This window comes from Camelus dromedarius, chromosome X (genome assembly GCF_036321535.1).
Source record: "Camelus dromedarius isolate mCamDro1 chromosome X, mCamDro1.pat, whole genome shotgun sequence".
NCBI classification, from domain to species: Eukaryota; Metazoa; Chordata; class Mammalia; order Artiodactyla; family Camelidae; genus Camelus; species Camelus dromedarius.
The window spans coordinates 58,185,044-58,202,113 of NC_087472.1; the positions used below are offsets into that span (position 1 = coordinate 58,185,044).

The 17,070-nt window shown below is 34.7% G+C and overlaps 1 pseudogene; it reads right to left on the reverse strand.

Annotated features, from left to right (window-relative positions):
- Positions 1-10,743: 10,743 nt before the first annotated feature.
- LOC105090686 (dnaJ homolog subfamily B member 6-like) lies at positions 10,744-11,683 on the reverse strand (annotated as a pseudogene).
- Between the last annotated feature and the right edge of the window lie 5,387 nt (positions 11,684-17,070).

The following is a 17,070-nucleotide window of genomic DNA, read 5'->3' on the forward strand; positions in this document are numbered from 1 at the left end:
CAAGAAGAGGCTAGGAAAAGCTATATATGGGGGAATAAAGAATGTGAAAAGCTCTCACATACACTGGAGAATCTAGAAGTTCACAAACATACCCAAAGTTGGACATATGTTCAGACAGTACATGAGGAGGACCAAAGCTTTCACCTCTTGCTTATATTTAGGCTCTGAGGAGGCCTAAGGAGAAAGTGAAGACAAAGCAGAGTTTTAAATTGTCTGGATAAATATTGAAGGAGTTTGCTAACACAGGACTGATTTATAAAATCTAAGTTTTTTTTCGGGGGGGCCTTCAGGCATTTAAGGAAATATTTATCAATGCACTACCTGAGTTTTGAAATAAATAGTACTAATGGTTTCACAAAACTGAAAAAGTAATAAATACCACTGAATTATACACTTAAAAATGGTTAAAATGGCAAATTGTAAGTATGTTATATATATGTATATTTTACCAAAATAAAAACACTTTTTATACTCCCTGACCTAACAGAGTAAATATGCTATTGATTACATATGAAAAAGAGTATGGTCTTTACAATGGTAGTTTAGAAAACTCACTAAAAAAGAAACAACCAAAATTCACAACAAGCAGCAAAAACAAATTCTGGAGAGGACAGAAAAGGCTGATTTCCAGAGTTGCTGTATTATAATATACAAAATGCTCAGTTTTCAACAAAAATTAGAAGGTATATACAGAAACAAGAAAGTATGGCCCATTCACAAGAAAAAAGAAGTCAACAGAAACTGTCCTGGGGAAACCCAGACATTGGACTTAGGCAGACAAAGATATTAAATTGACTATCTTAAACATGTTCAAAGACATTAAAAATGTATATAAAAGATGAAAGGAAATCAGGAGAAAATGTCTCATCAAACAAAGAATATCAGTAAAGGTAAAAACTACAAAAAGAAACAAAATGGAAATTTTGGAACTGAAATGTACAATAACTAAAATGAAAAATATACTAGATGGTTTTAACAGGATAGATGAAAGAACCAAACAGGAAATACAAAGATAGGTCCATTGAAGTTATCCAGGTTGAGGAGCAGAAAAAAAAAAAAAATGAAGAAAAATAAACAGAGTCCCAAACACCTGTGGGAAACCATAAAGGATACCAATATATGCATAATGTGAGTCTCAAAATGAGATAAGATAAAGGAGCAGAAAGACTATTTGAAAAAATAATGTCTCAAATTTTCCCAAATTTGATGAAATACATGAATCTACATATCCAAGAAACTCAATGAACTCTAAGTAGGGTAAACTCAAACAGATTCACAGTGAGATACATTCTTTTTTTTTAATTGAAGTATAGTTGATTTACAATGTTGTGTTAATTTCAGGTATACAGCAAACTGATTCAGATATATATACTTTTTTTCAGATTCTTCACCATTATAGGTTATTACAAGGTATTGAATATAGTTCTCTGTGCTATACAGTAAGTCCTTGTTGCTTATTTTATATATGGTAGTGTGTTCTCTCTCACTCTTGAAGGACAGTTTTGCTGGATCTAGGGTTCCTGGTTGAGTTTTTTTCTATTAGCACTTTGAATAGCACTGCCTTCAGGCCTCCAAAATTTGTTTCTGATGAGAAATCTGCTGATAATCTTATTGAATATCCCTTGTATATGAGGAATCACTTTTCTCTTGCTGCTTTCAAGATTCTCTCTTTGCTTTTGTCCACAGTGAGATACACTCCAGTCAATTTGTCAAAAGTCAAATATAAGGAGAGAATCTGGAATGCAGAAAAAGAAAAGAGATTCATCACTTGGGATCCTCAATAAGATTAATGCTTGACTTCTCATCAGAGAACATAAAAGACAGAAGGCAGTGAGATACCATATTTAATGTACTAAAAGAAAAATATTGTTAAACAAGAATTCTTTATCAGATATTATTCTTCCAAAATGGAGGTGAAATTAAGGTATCCCCAGATTAACAAAAATGGAAGGAATTTGTCATTAATACACCTGGCCCAACAAGAAATGCTAAAAGGAATCCTTAGCTGAAATGAAAGGACAATAGAAGTAATGCAAAAATATATAAAGAAATAATTAACACTGGAAAGGCAATTGGAACTACAAAGGTAAATATAAAATAATGATATACTTCAGATTTGTAATTCCTCTTTTATCTTTTTAACCCAGGTAATTTAAAAGACAAATGCATGTAACAGTAATTATAAATTTGTGTTAATAGACACACAATACATAAACATGCAATTTGTGACAATATCAACATAGAGGGATAGGACAGCACTGTTTAGGTGCAGAATTTGTGTATACTATTGAACTTAAGCTGGTTTTAATTCAAGCTAGATTATTATAAATTTAAGATGTTAACAGTCATCCCCCCGGCAATCACTAAGAAAATAACTAAAATATGTACAGGAAAAAAGAGAGAGGAATTGAAATGATACACTAGAAAAAAATTAAATACATAAAGCAGTCATAGAGGAACTGAGGAATAAAAAAGTTATAAACATATACAAAATAAATGGCAGAAGTCTTTCCTTATCAGTAATTACTTTAAATGTAAAAGATTTAAACTACACAATTAAAAGGCAGAGATTGGCTAATGTATTGAAAACCATGATCCAACGGTATGCTGTCTACAAGAAATATACTTTAGATACAAAGACACAAATAAGTTGAAAGTGAAATTGAGGAAAAAGATGTTTCATGCAAATAGTAACCAAAAGAGAGCGTGGGTAGCTATATGAATTTCAGAAAAGATAGACTTAAATTCAAAAACTGTCAAAAAAGTAAAAGGACATTGTATATTAATAAAAGAGTCAATCCTTCAAGAAGATATAACAATTATAAACATGTACACACATAATGATAGAGCTCCAAAGTATATAAGGCAAAAACTGACAGAATTAAATGGAAAAAGAGTTATAAAATAGTACTTAGAAATTTCAGTACTTCACTTTCACAAATGGGTAGGACAACCTGATGGAAGGATAACAAATAAATGGAGGACTTGAATAGCAGCATAAGAAACTATACATAACAGATATACACAGAACTATTCATCCAACAATGGTAGAATATACATTATTCTCATGTGTGCATGGAACATTCTCCAGGATAGAAAAAATATTAGGCCACAACACAAGTCTCTTCTCCAACCACAGTGGAATAAAATGAGAAATCACCAACAGAAGGAAAACTAATAAATTCATTAATTTGTGGAAATTAACACCCTGTTAAACAATGAAAGATTAAAAAAAAAATCACAGAGAAGAAATAAGAAAATACTGTGAGACAAATTAAAACCAAAACACATTATGGAATGCAGTAAAACGAGCACTCAGAAGAAAAGAAATATTTGTAAAAATAAATTACATTATACAAGAGGAAGTATCTCAAATCAATAATCTAACTTTATGCCTGAAGGAACTAGAAAAAGAAGAATAAGCTAAACACAAAGCTAGTAGGAGGATAAAAATAATAAGGACCAGAGAAGAGATAAACAAAATAGAGAATAAAAAATAGAGAAAATCCCCTTCCCCACCAAATCCAAAAGCTGGTTCTTTCAAAAGATCCACAAAGATAACAAACTTTTAGCTAGACTGTTTAAGGAAAAAAAAGAGAAGACTCAAATTAGCAAAATCAGTAATAAAAAGGGGAATATCATTAATCATTTTATAGAAATAAAAAGAATTGTGAATACAATGAACAATTTATATCAACACAGATAAGATAACCTAGATGAAATAGACAAATTCCAGAAGCACACAAACTATTTAAAAGTGACTCAAAAAGAAACAGAAAGCCTGAACAGACCCATAACAAAAGATATTTAATCAGTAAACAAAAAAATCTCCTAACAGGAAAAGCTCAGGACCAGATGGAATCACTAGTGAATTATACCAAATATTTAAAGAAGAATTAACACTAATCCTTCTCAAACTCTTCCAAAAAATAGAAGAGGACAGAACATTTCTTAACTCATTCTGCAAGGCCAGCATGACACTGATACCAAAGTCAGACAAAGAAGAAAACTACAGACTAATACCAGTTATAAATGTAAATGCAAAAACTTCAATAAGATACTAACAAATCAAATCCAGAAGCATATTAAAAGAATTATGTGTCATTACCAGGTGGTATTTATCTCAGAAATGAAAAGGTGGTTCAACATATGAAAATTTGTCCATGTAATACACTGTGTTAATAAGATAAGGAAACAAAGCATGATCATCTCCACTGATACAGGGAAAGCAATTGACAGTATCCAACACCCATTTACAATAAAAATAAAAATAACACCCCATAAAATACGAGTAGAAGGGAACTTCTTCAACAACCTAAAGGGCATTTTTGAAAAATCCACAACTAACATCGTACTTAATGCTAAAAGACAAAAAGCTCTCCCTACAAGTTCAAGAACAAGATAAGGAAGCCCATGTTCACAATTTCTCTTCAGATTCCACTGAAAATTAAAGCCAGAACAATTAGATAAGAAAAACAAATAAAATATTTGAAAAGAATAAACAAAACAATTTCTTCATAGATAACATGATCCTATATGTAGAAAACCTTAAATAATCCACAAAAAAACCTATTAGAGCTAATAAGTAAATTCAGTAAAGTTGTTGATTACAAGATTAACACACAAAAATCAGTTGTATTTATTTACACTAGCGGTAAAAACTCTGAAAAGAAGTTAAGGAAACAATTCCATTTATAATAGCATTTAAAGGAATAAAATATTTAGGGATAAATTTAATGAAGAAGGACAAGTCTTATATGCTGAAAACTATGAAATATTTTTTGAAAGAAATTACAGAAGGCCTAGATAGATGGAAAGACATCCTATGTTCATGGAGCACAAGACATATCGTCAAAACATTAATAATTCCCAAAGAAATCTACAGATTCAATGCAATTCCTATCAAAAGCACAATGGTCTCTTTTGTAGAAATGGAAAAACTGATCCTGAAATTCATATGGAATTGCAAGGAATCCCAAAGGCCAAAATATTATTGAAAAAGAACAAAATGGGAGACTCAGATTTTCTGGTTTCCAAACTTAATACAAAGACAGAGAAATCAAAACAGTATGGTACTGGCATAAGAGCAGACATAAGACAATGGAATAGTGTTGAAAATTCAGAAATAAACTCATACATCTATGGTCAATTGATTTTAGACAGGGGTGCCAACATTACTCAGTGAAGGAAAGAAAATAGCCTCTTCAACAAATGGTGCTGGGACATATGCAAAAGAATGAAGTTGGACCCTTACCAAACACCATACACAAAAACTAACTCAATATAGATCAAAGATTGAAATATGAGAGCTCAAACTACAAAATTCTTAAGAAAAAACATAGAGGTGAATCTTCATGGACTTGAATTTGGCATTGGCTTCTTAGATATGACACCAAAAGCAGAAGCAACAAATGAAAAAATAGGAAATAGGACTTCAAAATTAAGATTTTTCTGCATCAGAGATCATTATTAATAGAGTGAAAAGATGCTTCACAGAATGGGAGAAAAATATTTGCAATCATATAGCATATACAGATCTAGTGTCCAGAGTATATTAAAACTCTCAAAACTCAACAACAAAAAGAGGAACAGCCCAATGTTTTAAATGGGCACAGGGCTTGAACAGATATTTCTCCAGAGAAGATACACAAATGCTTAAAAAGCACAAGAAAAGGTGCTCAACAGCCTAATCCTTAGGGAAATGCAAATCAAAATCACAATGAGATACCAGTTCAGGCACACAAGACAGCAATATAGAGAAAAAATGTGAAAAATAATGTGTTAGCAAGAATGAAGAGAAATTGGAACCCTTGTACAATGCTGGTGGGAATGTAAAATGGTTCAGTCACTGTGGAAAACAGTTCGTGTTTCCTCTAAAGTTAAACATAGAATTAGTCCATGACTCAGCAATTCCACTCCTAGATATCTGCCAAAAGAATTGAAACATGTGTTCAAAAAAAAACTTGTACATAAATGTTCATAGGAGCACTACTTACAATAGCTAAAGGTGAAAACATCACAAATGTCATCCACAGATGAATGGTAAAAATATGTGGCATATCCACATTCAGCTATAAAGAATATTCACCCATGAAAAGGAATTTGTGATACACAACATAGATAAACCTTGAAAACTTTATTCTAAGTAGAAGCTAAGCACAAAAGGCTACATATTACATGATTCCATTTATATAAAATATCCAGAAAAGGCAAATTCATAATACAGAAAGACGATTAGTGGTTGCCAAGAGTTGAGGGGAGATGACAATGGGGTGTGACAAAAAGGTCTTCTTTTGTGTTAATGACAATGTTCTGGAACTTCATAGTGGTAACGGTTGCATAACATTATAAATGAACTAAATTACACTAAAATTTTCACTGTAAAATGTTTAATTTTATGTTATGTGAGCATCACCTCAATTTTTAAAATGTAAGTTAAAAGAAAGTTGGCCAATACTTCAAGAAAATTGTGTTGTTTTAGCAGAAAAAATTCTAGATTTGCATTAGTATACTATTTTATGCTAAAATTTTTTTGGAAAATATTTTAAATAAAGCTATCAAATGTTAGCCAACTTTGACAAATAAAATTCCCTTTCCATTAATCTTCCACAATATTCTGTATCCATAAGCCATCTTTCCAGTACATCATATAAAGTAGCAAAAATGAACATTTTCATTAAGCATATATATCTGTATATATAAATGTATAATACATGCAGTATATATAGTGTAATAAATATTTATTTTTGTCCCTGTATTCACGATAGAGTTATATACATCCTAATATAACTAATAACTAATATAATGCTATATTATATAATATTGTGTAAGTTTGAGATGTACAACATATTGGTTTGATACATTTATGTACTGCAATATGATTGACTACCACATACTTAGCTGACACCTTTATTATGTCTCATAATTATCATCTCTTTTTTGTGTTGAGAACAGTTAAGATTTAGTCTCTTAGTAACTTTGTAGTTTATAATGCAGTATTGTTGACTATAATTACTGGGTACATTAAATCTCCAGAACTCATTTATCTACTCATAATTTTGTACTCTTCTCCCCAATTCCTGCCTCCCAGTCCCTGGTAAGCACCACTGTACTCTGTTTTTACAAATTGTTCTTTTTTTAAAATCCACATATAAGTGATATCATGCAGTATTTGTTTTTCTGTGTCTGACTTAGTCTTACTTAACATAATGCTCTCAAGGTCCATCCATGTTGTCACAAGTGGCAGGATTTCCTTCTTTCACATGGCTGAATATATACCACATATTCTCTATCCACTGACAGACACTTAGGTTGTTTCTATATGTTGGCTATTATGAATAATGCTGCAATTTATGTGGGTGTACAGATATAGCTTTTTTTTTAAATTGAAGTATAGTCAGTTAGTGTATCAATTTCTGGTGTACAGCACAATGTCCCAGTCATGCATATACATACATATATTCATTTTCATATTCTTTTTACTTTTTTCCTTCTTTTTTTGAGGGGGGAGTTAGGTTTGTTTGTTTGTTTATTTTTAGAGGAAGTAATGGGGATTGAACTCAGGACCTTGTGCATGCTAATCATGTGCTCTACTACTTGAGCTATACCCTCCCCATTTCATATTCTTTTTCATTAAAGGTTATTACAAGATATTGAATATAGTTCCCTGTGCTATACAGAAGAAATTTGTTTTTTATCTATTTTTATATATAAAGGCTAACATTTGCAAATCTCAAACTCCCAAATTTACCCCCTTTCCCCCAGTAACCATAGGATTGTTTACTATGTCTGCAAATCTGTTTCTGTTTTGTAGATGAGTTTATTAGTGTCCTCTTTTTTTTCCTTTTTAGATCCCACATATGAATGATATCATGTGGAAATGAATTATTAATTAATTTAAACTTGAAATAGACAAGCAAGCTTAATGAGATTTTCTGTTGTCTTTTACCCAACAGAGACAAGACCTTTATGAACCATCAATCCATTTACAGAAATCACCAAATTGTCAAACCATTAAGTCAACAGAAGCTGGAACCAGAAATCAAGCAAGTACTCAAAAAGAATTAAAATCCAGTCCTTACCTTGCTACCAAGTGACAAGAGTCCAGAGCACAGGAGCATGAGTGCAACGCACCATTGTGAATGAAAGGGATGTGGATGATATAAGTAAAATTTGAAATATTTTGAATACCTTGGATTTTGCCGAGCATGCTGGATCTTTCTTTCTCCTAACAATGACCCCAAGTCTGATGAGCTGAAAAGTGGCTTACAAGATTCAGACTTAACTCTGTTTAATTTATATGAAAAAGCTTTTCTCTGAAAAGTCTTTTGTCTCTCTTGTACTGAACTCTTCTGAACAAAAAGTCTTAGTGGCAGTGGAGGATGACTTGGAAAAAATTGGGAAGCCTGGAGCATTACTTTGATAAGTATTTACCTTTCTAAGGGTATGAATCTCAGACTACGGAAGGATCACTAGGTTATGAAAGTCAGAGACATTTAGTTGGCTTTTGGAAGACATGTACATACCAAAAAGTTATGTGAGAACTCAGGATCCCTACCACTCCACCTCAAGAAGCAAAAGTTTTCTTTTCCTGTCCTTTTTGGATGGATGTAGATGGCTGTTTCTCTCCTGTATATAAAAGGAGAAAATACACTGTTCTCAGTCTCCTGCTCTATGGAGTGTCCAGCTACACTGGACTTCATCATGTCACTCCAGGGGCAGGATATGGGGAAAGAGAAGGCTACTCACTTATTATTTACTGTAAGATAATTAATAAGAAACCTGACTCACAACATTGTAAAATGATTATAAATCAATAAAAAATGTTAAAAATTTTCAAAAAAAAAAAAAAGAAACTTGATTCTGCATTAGATTACCTCTTGTGTGTATTCATGAGAAAATTAACAAAGTTAAATAGCAAAAACCCAACAGTTATATCCATACTGATACATGCAACATGTATGAAACTCAAAAAACTGTTGTGAATGAAAAAAGCCAAACAAAAATGAATCTATTCTGTATGATTTAATTTATATAATCCTTAAAATGTGAATCATTCTATACTGACCAAAAACAATATAAGGGTTGTCAGCTGGCCTTGAGACAAGTTAAGGCCGTGGGACCCAAGGCCATGGCCAGAGCCTTGAGATAAGTTAAGGCTGTGGCACCCAAGGCCACAACTACAGAGCATATTTGTAGTATGCAGTAAATAATTGCTCCACGCATGTGTCAATTATATAAGATTTAGAACAAAGAAAATAGAAGTACGCATGTGCTAGAGATACTCTGTAAGCCTAATGAACAAAGAAACTCAGACTGCACATGTGCTGACAGGAAAACAGATAAAAGCAGGACAGGTGCATCATAGGTGCACACCTTCCTGTGGCAATAAAGTGTTGTTAACCCCATGGTGTCTCTGGCTGAAGTCTGTCCGGCAGTATGGCAACTCCTCATGCATTTTTTTGTTTGGGCCGCTCACCTCCTAGAACCCCACATCAGCCTCCCTTGGCTGACAAGGGTCAAATTTCATTCTTCTATATTTGGATATGCAGCTTTCCAAGTAGCATTTGTGAAAAGACTGTCCTTTCCCTGCTAAGTGGTCTTGGAACCTTTGTCAAAAATGAATCAATCATACATATAAGAGTTTATTTCTGGGCTTTGTGTCCTATTCCATTGATCTATATGTGTGCCCTTAATATCAGTACCAAACTGTTTTACCTCCTGTAGCTTTGTAGTAAGTTTTGAAGTTTGGAATCAAAAGTCCTCCAAATTTATTCATCTCTTTCAAGATTGTTTTGGCTAATATGGGTTTCTAGAGACTCCATAGGAATTTTAGGATGGGTTTTTCTATTTCTACCAAAAAAAGTCATTGAAATTCTGATAAGGATTGCATTGAATCTGTAGATCATTTTGTGTGGCATTCGCATCTTAATATTGTTTCCCAATCCATGAACACAAAATGTCTTTGCGTTTATTTAAGTCTTGTTTAATTTCTTTCAGCAAAACATTTTGTAGTTTTCAGTGCACAAGCCTCTTGCCTACTTGGCTAGATTCATTGCTGAGAATTTAATTTTAAAGTTAATTTAATTGATTTATTTTTACAGGTCCCACCCAGGTAAGAATGCACCAAATATATACGTATTTCTTTTTTACCTTTTCTTACAGCAAATGACAAAGACTCAGTTTACCGGCTTTACTTTTTTAAACCTAAGCTTAGCATTGTACTTTTAAACAATTGTTAAAATGTAGTACGTTTCCAGCATTTATGCACAACTAGAAAACATACTCAATTTATATTAAAACAGAAATGTATCACCATTGATGCATTAATATTTTAACTACTAAATACTAAAAAATTTGAAATTATTTTCTGTGGAAGATTAATTCTGGCAATGTTGACTTCACAGAAGACTGACACTACTTGGCTAATGTTTCAAACACAATGGAAAAGGTCTGTCTTGGTATTAGTTCACAAAAGAGTCATGGCCACCTTAGATTACATTTAATAAAAAAAAGCAGAGTGCATATACAGATTTACAACAATTTTAAAGGCAAAAAATATGAAACTATTATGCAGTACCAACAATAAACTCAAAAGTCTATGACAAATAGGGCTTCAATGAACTGTTTATAAATACTTTAGGTACAGTTATACTGAAAGTTGAGTTCATTTTAAATCTTCAACAAATGTTCCTATTAATCCTCAAATGTTTATAGTTTAACATTTCTGTTAAATGCACGCAATTATTCATTATCAAGTATAGCAGCTGCTCCTTGCCATTTCATTGTTAAGGACTTTAACTAGTCATCTTTTTCAACTTCTACTCTTTCTTCACCATTCATGACAATTCTTTTTGTGGTGACTTTTCTGCTATTAACTATTTTAGTAGAAGTTAATATAGATTTGAAGTTGCCCATCCCACTACCACCAAATGACATGGAAGAGAATGAAGTGAGGCCCCCATGACCTAGTGAACTGGAGAACATACATCTTGTATAAAAAGAAGGAGACCTTTCATCCAAAAGGTCAAAATCCACTAAGGGCAGAGAAAAACCACCCTGTGCCCTGATGCCTGTTCCCATGGAGCCCCTTTGCCCCTTTGATTCCAAAAAAAGTCCTCAAATGGGTCTTCAAAGAGGCTGAATGGAAACAGGTCTCTTCCACCAAAAAATTCCCTGAATACAGCATTTGGGTTATGGAATGTGAAGCCAAATTCAAATGGATTGTCAAAATGATTTCCACCTCTACCATTTAATTTTCTTTGGCATATTTATCATAGGTGTCCCCCTCTTTAGCATCTGATAACATCTCATATGCTTCAGCTACTTGTTTTAATTTTCTCTACTCTTCTTTATTCTCAAGATTTCGATCTGGTTTACATACCAGTGCCAGTTTCTGATATGCCTTTTAAATATCCTTGGCTGAGGAATGTCTCTGCATGCCTAGAACTTCATACTAATCCACCATGTTTTAGCAAGCTGTTGGAAGGATTCCAAGGACATGGAAGAAGGTGGCAGGAAGAAGCAGTAGTGGGGTGGTGGCCTGGCTCTCCCATTGGCTCTGGCACAGCTGTGCTGGTGATGGCAGTGGAGGTGGCAGCTCCTCATGCTTTCCTTTCTCTCCATGGATTTAATTTTTTAGATGTTATTATAAATGGAATTGCATCCCTAACTTCATTTTGGATTGTTTGTTCCTGGTGTACAGAAATACAACTGTTTTGTTTTGTTTTGTTTTGTTTTGTCCCCTGTAACTATGAACTCAGTTCTAGTAACTTTCTTGTAGATTCTTTTGGATTTTCTAAAAATTGGATCATATAATCTGTGAATAGAGGTAACTTTACCCCTTCATTTTCAATTTGATGCCCTTTTTTCCCTTTGTCTAATTGGTATGATTAGTACTTCCATTAAAACATGAATGGAAAATGATGAAAGTGGGTATCTTTGCCTAGTTAGTGATCTTAGGGGGTAAAGTTTGCAGTTTTTCACCATTGAGTATGATGTTAACTGTGGGTTTTTAATAAATGTCCTTTATCGTGTTGAGAAATTTTCCCTCTAGTCCTAGTTTTCAGAGTCTTTATCATGAAAGGATGTTGGGTTTTGTCAAATGCCTTTCCTGCATCAATTGAGATGACCATGAGAGGTTTTGTGCCCTTTGCTCTATTAATGTTGATGTTAATGCATTGATTTTCTTATGTTGACCTACTTTTGTATTCCACTTGGTCATGGTGAATAATTAATTTAATATGCTACTGGATTTGGTTGGTAATATTTCGTTAAGGACTTTTGCATCTATATTCATAAGGGATATTGATCTATAATTTTCTTTCTTGTGATGTCTTTATTTGGCTTTGTATCAGAGTGATGCTGGCCTCATACAATGAGTTGAGAAATGTTCCCTTCTATTTAATATTTTTGAAAGAGTTTTGTTTCCTTTTTTGTATATGTATATTTTTATTGAAATACAGTCACTTAACAATGTGTCAATTTCTGGTGTACAGCACGATGCTTCAGTCATACATGAACATACATATATTCATTTTCATATTCTTTTTTCACCATAGGTTACTACAAGATATTGAATATAGTTCCCTGTGCTATACAGTATGAACTTGTTGTTTATCTATTTTATATATATATATATATATATTAGTTAGAATCTGCAAATCTCAAACTCCCAATTTATCCCTTGCCACCTCCTTCCCCACTCCCAGTAACCATAAGTTTGTTTTCTATGTCTGTTACTCTGTTTCTGTCTTGTAAATAAGTTCATTTTTTTAAAGATTCCACATATACATGATATCATATGGTATTTTTCTGGTTTGATAAATTTCTTTTGTATTAGCTTGGTTTCTTTTTGGTTTTTGTGACTCTATTGTATGCTTTTGATTTGTGGTTATCTTGTTTTTCAAGTATGTTAACCCCTTACTATATCTTTTTCCTTTAGACTGGTAGTCATGTAGGCTCAAACAAATCCTAAAAAGAATGAAGGAAAGAAAAAAAAAAGAAAAAGAATAAAAAAAGAAAAGGGGAAAAAACCTATATTTTCTTGCTTCCCTCTCTGACCTTTTATGACTTTGATGTCTTTTTTTTTCTTTTTTTTACATCTTCATGTTTATTCTCTTGCAACTCATTGTAGTTATCACACTTCCACTTATGGTTTTCTTGTTTCTATAGATTTCTGCTTCTTTTCTATTTAGAGTAGACCTTTCAATATTTCTTTTACCACAGATTTAGTATCGCTAAACTCTTTTACTTTTTGCTTGTCTGTGAAATTCTTTCTCTCCTCTTCTACTCTAAAAGATAGTCTTGCCAGATAAAGTATCCTAGGTTGCAGCTTTTTCTCATTGAAAATATCTTGCCAGTCCCTTCTGGCCTGCAGTGTTTGTGTAGAGAAATCAGCTGAAAGCCTTATGGGGGTTCCCTTGTAACTAACTCTTTGTTTTTCTCTTGCTGCCTTTAGAATCATTTCTTTATCTTTAATTTGGCCCTCTTAATTATAATATGTCTGGATGTAGGTCTGTTAGGGTTCTTTTTGTTTGGGACCCTCTGTGCTTCCTGTACTTAGATATCTGTTTCCTTCTTTAGGTTTGGCAAGTTTTCAGTCATGATTTCTTAATATACCTTTTCAATCCCCTTTTCTCTTTCTTCTCCTTCTGGGACCCCTATTATGTGTAGGTTGGCATGCTTTATATTATCCCATTGGTCCCTTACATTGCTTGCATTGGTTTTTACTTGCTTTTCTGTCTACTGTTTTGATTGGGTGACTTCTGTTATCCTGTCTTCTAAGTTATTTATTCATTCCTCTGCATTATCTGGTCTGCTTTTGATTGCCTTTAGCTTGGCTATTATCTTAGTCATTGAGTTTTCTGTTTTTCATTGGGTCCTCTTTATAGTTTCTATTTCCTTTTTGTTGTATTCTCTGTTTATATGCACAGTTTCTCTTATTTCCTTCAGTGCTTTTATCACCCTCTTTTTGAAGTCATGATCTAGTAGGTTGTTAGGGTATATCTCATTGTTCATTCTTTTAGGGGACTTCTCTAGTTCTTTTAATTGGGAGTGGTTCCTCTGCTTCTTCATTTTACTTATATTTTCTGGCTCTATGAATTTAGGAATATCAGTTATCTACTGTGGTCTTGAAGGCCTGGTTTATTTTTTGTTTGTTTGTTTTTATTTAAAGTGGGAGTTTTCCTGTGTAGACTGTGTGCATCTAATAGTTTTCTTGCAAGGGCTGTTCTTATTATGGGTGGCTGCCACATCTTTCTTCCATGTGTGTTGGATATTATCCCTTTGATGGGGGGTGTGGTTGGTGCTGTGGTTATCAGAGCCTGCTCTGGTTGTTGTTGTTGAGCAGGGCCTCCTTTTTTGTTCTGTGGTTGTCACAGCCTTGACAGGGGCCTGGTCTGCTCTCTTGTTGCTGGAATAGGGGCTTCTAGACCCATTTCTGAGCTGTGGTGTGTAGTAGGCAGGGTTGGAGTGCTTCAGCTAGAAAGAAGAGTTGGCAAGAGATGTCCACTGAGAAGTGCTCTCTGTGGCATTGTCTGTCACTTGTTATGTGGGCTTAGGAAGTACTCTTTGTTAATGCTAAATTTGTCCTACCTCAGCTACAGGAATGTGTTGTCCCCCACTCTGGTGTCCCCCAGGTTCTGGACCCCAGGAACCACCAGTGCAGATCTGCCAATGTCAGGTAGTAGAGCCCGCTGTAATGAGCGTTCAGTCATACACCTCAGTCTGTAGTGCACCATAGGGTCAGTGCAGACTTCAGCCCCACTTCCATGTGCTGTACAGTATGGTTCATCGGCCTGTTGTAAATACATGTACTGACCCCTGCCATGCAACAGAACTCTGCTCACTGCCTGTCTGTCCCAGAGGCATGGGTCCACAAAGGGTCCAGAGAGAGCAAATCCACCCTCTCTGCTTGGGGCTGTAAACAAATCTCAGTCCCGCCTGTGATGCTGCAGGGCCACTGGGTATGGATTCAGCTTTCAGCCCTGCCTCATGCAGCAGTGACGGCTATGACTGAGCCCCATCTCTCTTCTCACAAGAACACACCAACAATGGAGCCAAGCGGAGACAGAGGATATGGCCCGGCTACATCGTGCCCCTCCCCCACATGCATACCAGTACTGGTGCTTTTTATGGGGGTCCCAGCTGTACTGTTCTGCACACATCCCCAGCCAGAGCTCACACTGCCCTCCAGTCCCCTGAAGCTGCCTCTGTGCAGTGGGCCCCAGCACTCTCCCCGGGCTTGTCATCTCCAGCAGCCAGTCACAGCTTGTCCCTGGCAGCATGCATCTAGGGCTGGGGAATCACAGGGACCATCCATGCCAGTTTATCTTAGTTCTGTCAAGCAGCTGCCACTTTCTTCTCCAAGCCTCGGAAGCGCCACTCCTGTCCCCACTGACCTCCCAGAAGAGAGGGGGTGTCTTAGCATTAGGGTGCCTTTCTTCCTTTGCTGCTCCCTCCCTGCAGGACTGATCCTGCACCAATTTTTTTTCTTTTTTTCTCTCACTGGATTTTGTGACAATCCTCCTGTATTTCGAAGCAAGTGACAATCTGCCAGGGTTCAGCAGGTGTTTTGTGCAATTCAGTGGGTTTATAGATGTAATTCTTGTATTTGTGAAAGGGGGCAAGTTGTGAGTCTCTCTACTCTGCCGCCTTGGCACCTTCTCCTAGACTGTTTTCTTATTTACCTTTCACATATAAGTGATATCATACAGTATTTGTCCTTCTCTATCTCACTTAGCATAATACCCTCAAAGTCCATATGTGTTGTTGCAAATGGCAAAATGTCATTCTTCTTTAAGTCTGAGTATTCCATTGTGTGTGTGTGTGTGTATGTGTGTGTGTATGTATGTGTATGTGTGTGTATATATATATATGTATATCACATCTTCTTTATCCATTCATCCATTGATGGACACTTAGGTTGCTTTCATATTATGGCAATTATAAATAATGTTGCTATAAATATTGGTGTGCATATATCTTTCTGAGTTAGTGTTTTTGTTTTTTTTTTGAACACATACCAAGGAGTGGAGTTACTGGAAAATATAGTAGCTCTCTTTTCAGTTTTTTGAGAAACCTCTGTACTATTTTCCACAGTGGCTACATGAACTTACATTCCCACCAACAGTATGTGAGGTTTTCTTTTCTCCACATCCTTGCCAACATTTGTTATTTGTGTTCTTTATGGTGATAGCCATTCACAGATGTGAGGTGACATCCCATTGTGGCTTTGATCTGCATTTCCCTGATGATTAGAAGTATTGAGCATCTATTCAGTTGTTCTGCCCATTATAAAATTAGGTTGGTTCTTTTATGTTGAGTTGTATGAGCTGTTTATACATTTTGAATATTAACCCCTTATAGGTCATATCATTTGCAAGTATATTCTCCCACTCAGTAGGTTGTCTTTTCATTTTGTCAGTGGTTTCCTTTGCTGTGGAAAAGCTTTTAATTAGGTCCCACTTGTTTACTTTTGCTTTTATTTCCTTTGTTTTAGGAGACATATCCCCCCGAAATATTGCTACTATTTACATCAAAGAGTGTCCTATGTTTCCTTCTAGGTATTTTATTGTTTCCAGTCTCACTTTGTATAGACTATCAGAGAATGTTCTACTCTCATTCTTTTACATGCAGCTGTCCAGTTATCCCAGCACCACTTATCGAAGAAACTATCTTTTCTCCATTGCATATTCTTGCCTCTTTTGTCATAGATTAATTGACTGTAAGTGCATGGGTTTATTTTGGGGCTCTCTATTCTGTCCCATTGATCTATGTGTCTGTTTTAGTGCCAGTACCACACAGTTTTGAATACTGTAGCTTTATAGTATAGACTGAAGTCAAACAGCATTTTGAATCCATTGCTCCATTCTTCTGTCAGAAGATTGTCTTGGCTATTTGGGGTCTTTTGTGTTTCCATACAAATTTTTAAATTATTTGTTCTAGTTCTGTGAAAAAATGCCATTGGTATTTTGACAGGGATTGCACTGAATCTGTAGACTGTCTTGGGTAGTATGGTCATTTAAACAATATTAATTTTTCCAATCCAAGAACACAGTATATCTTTCC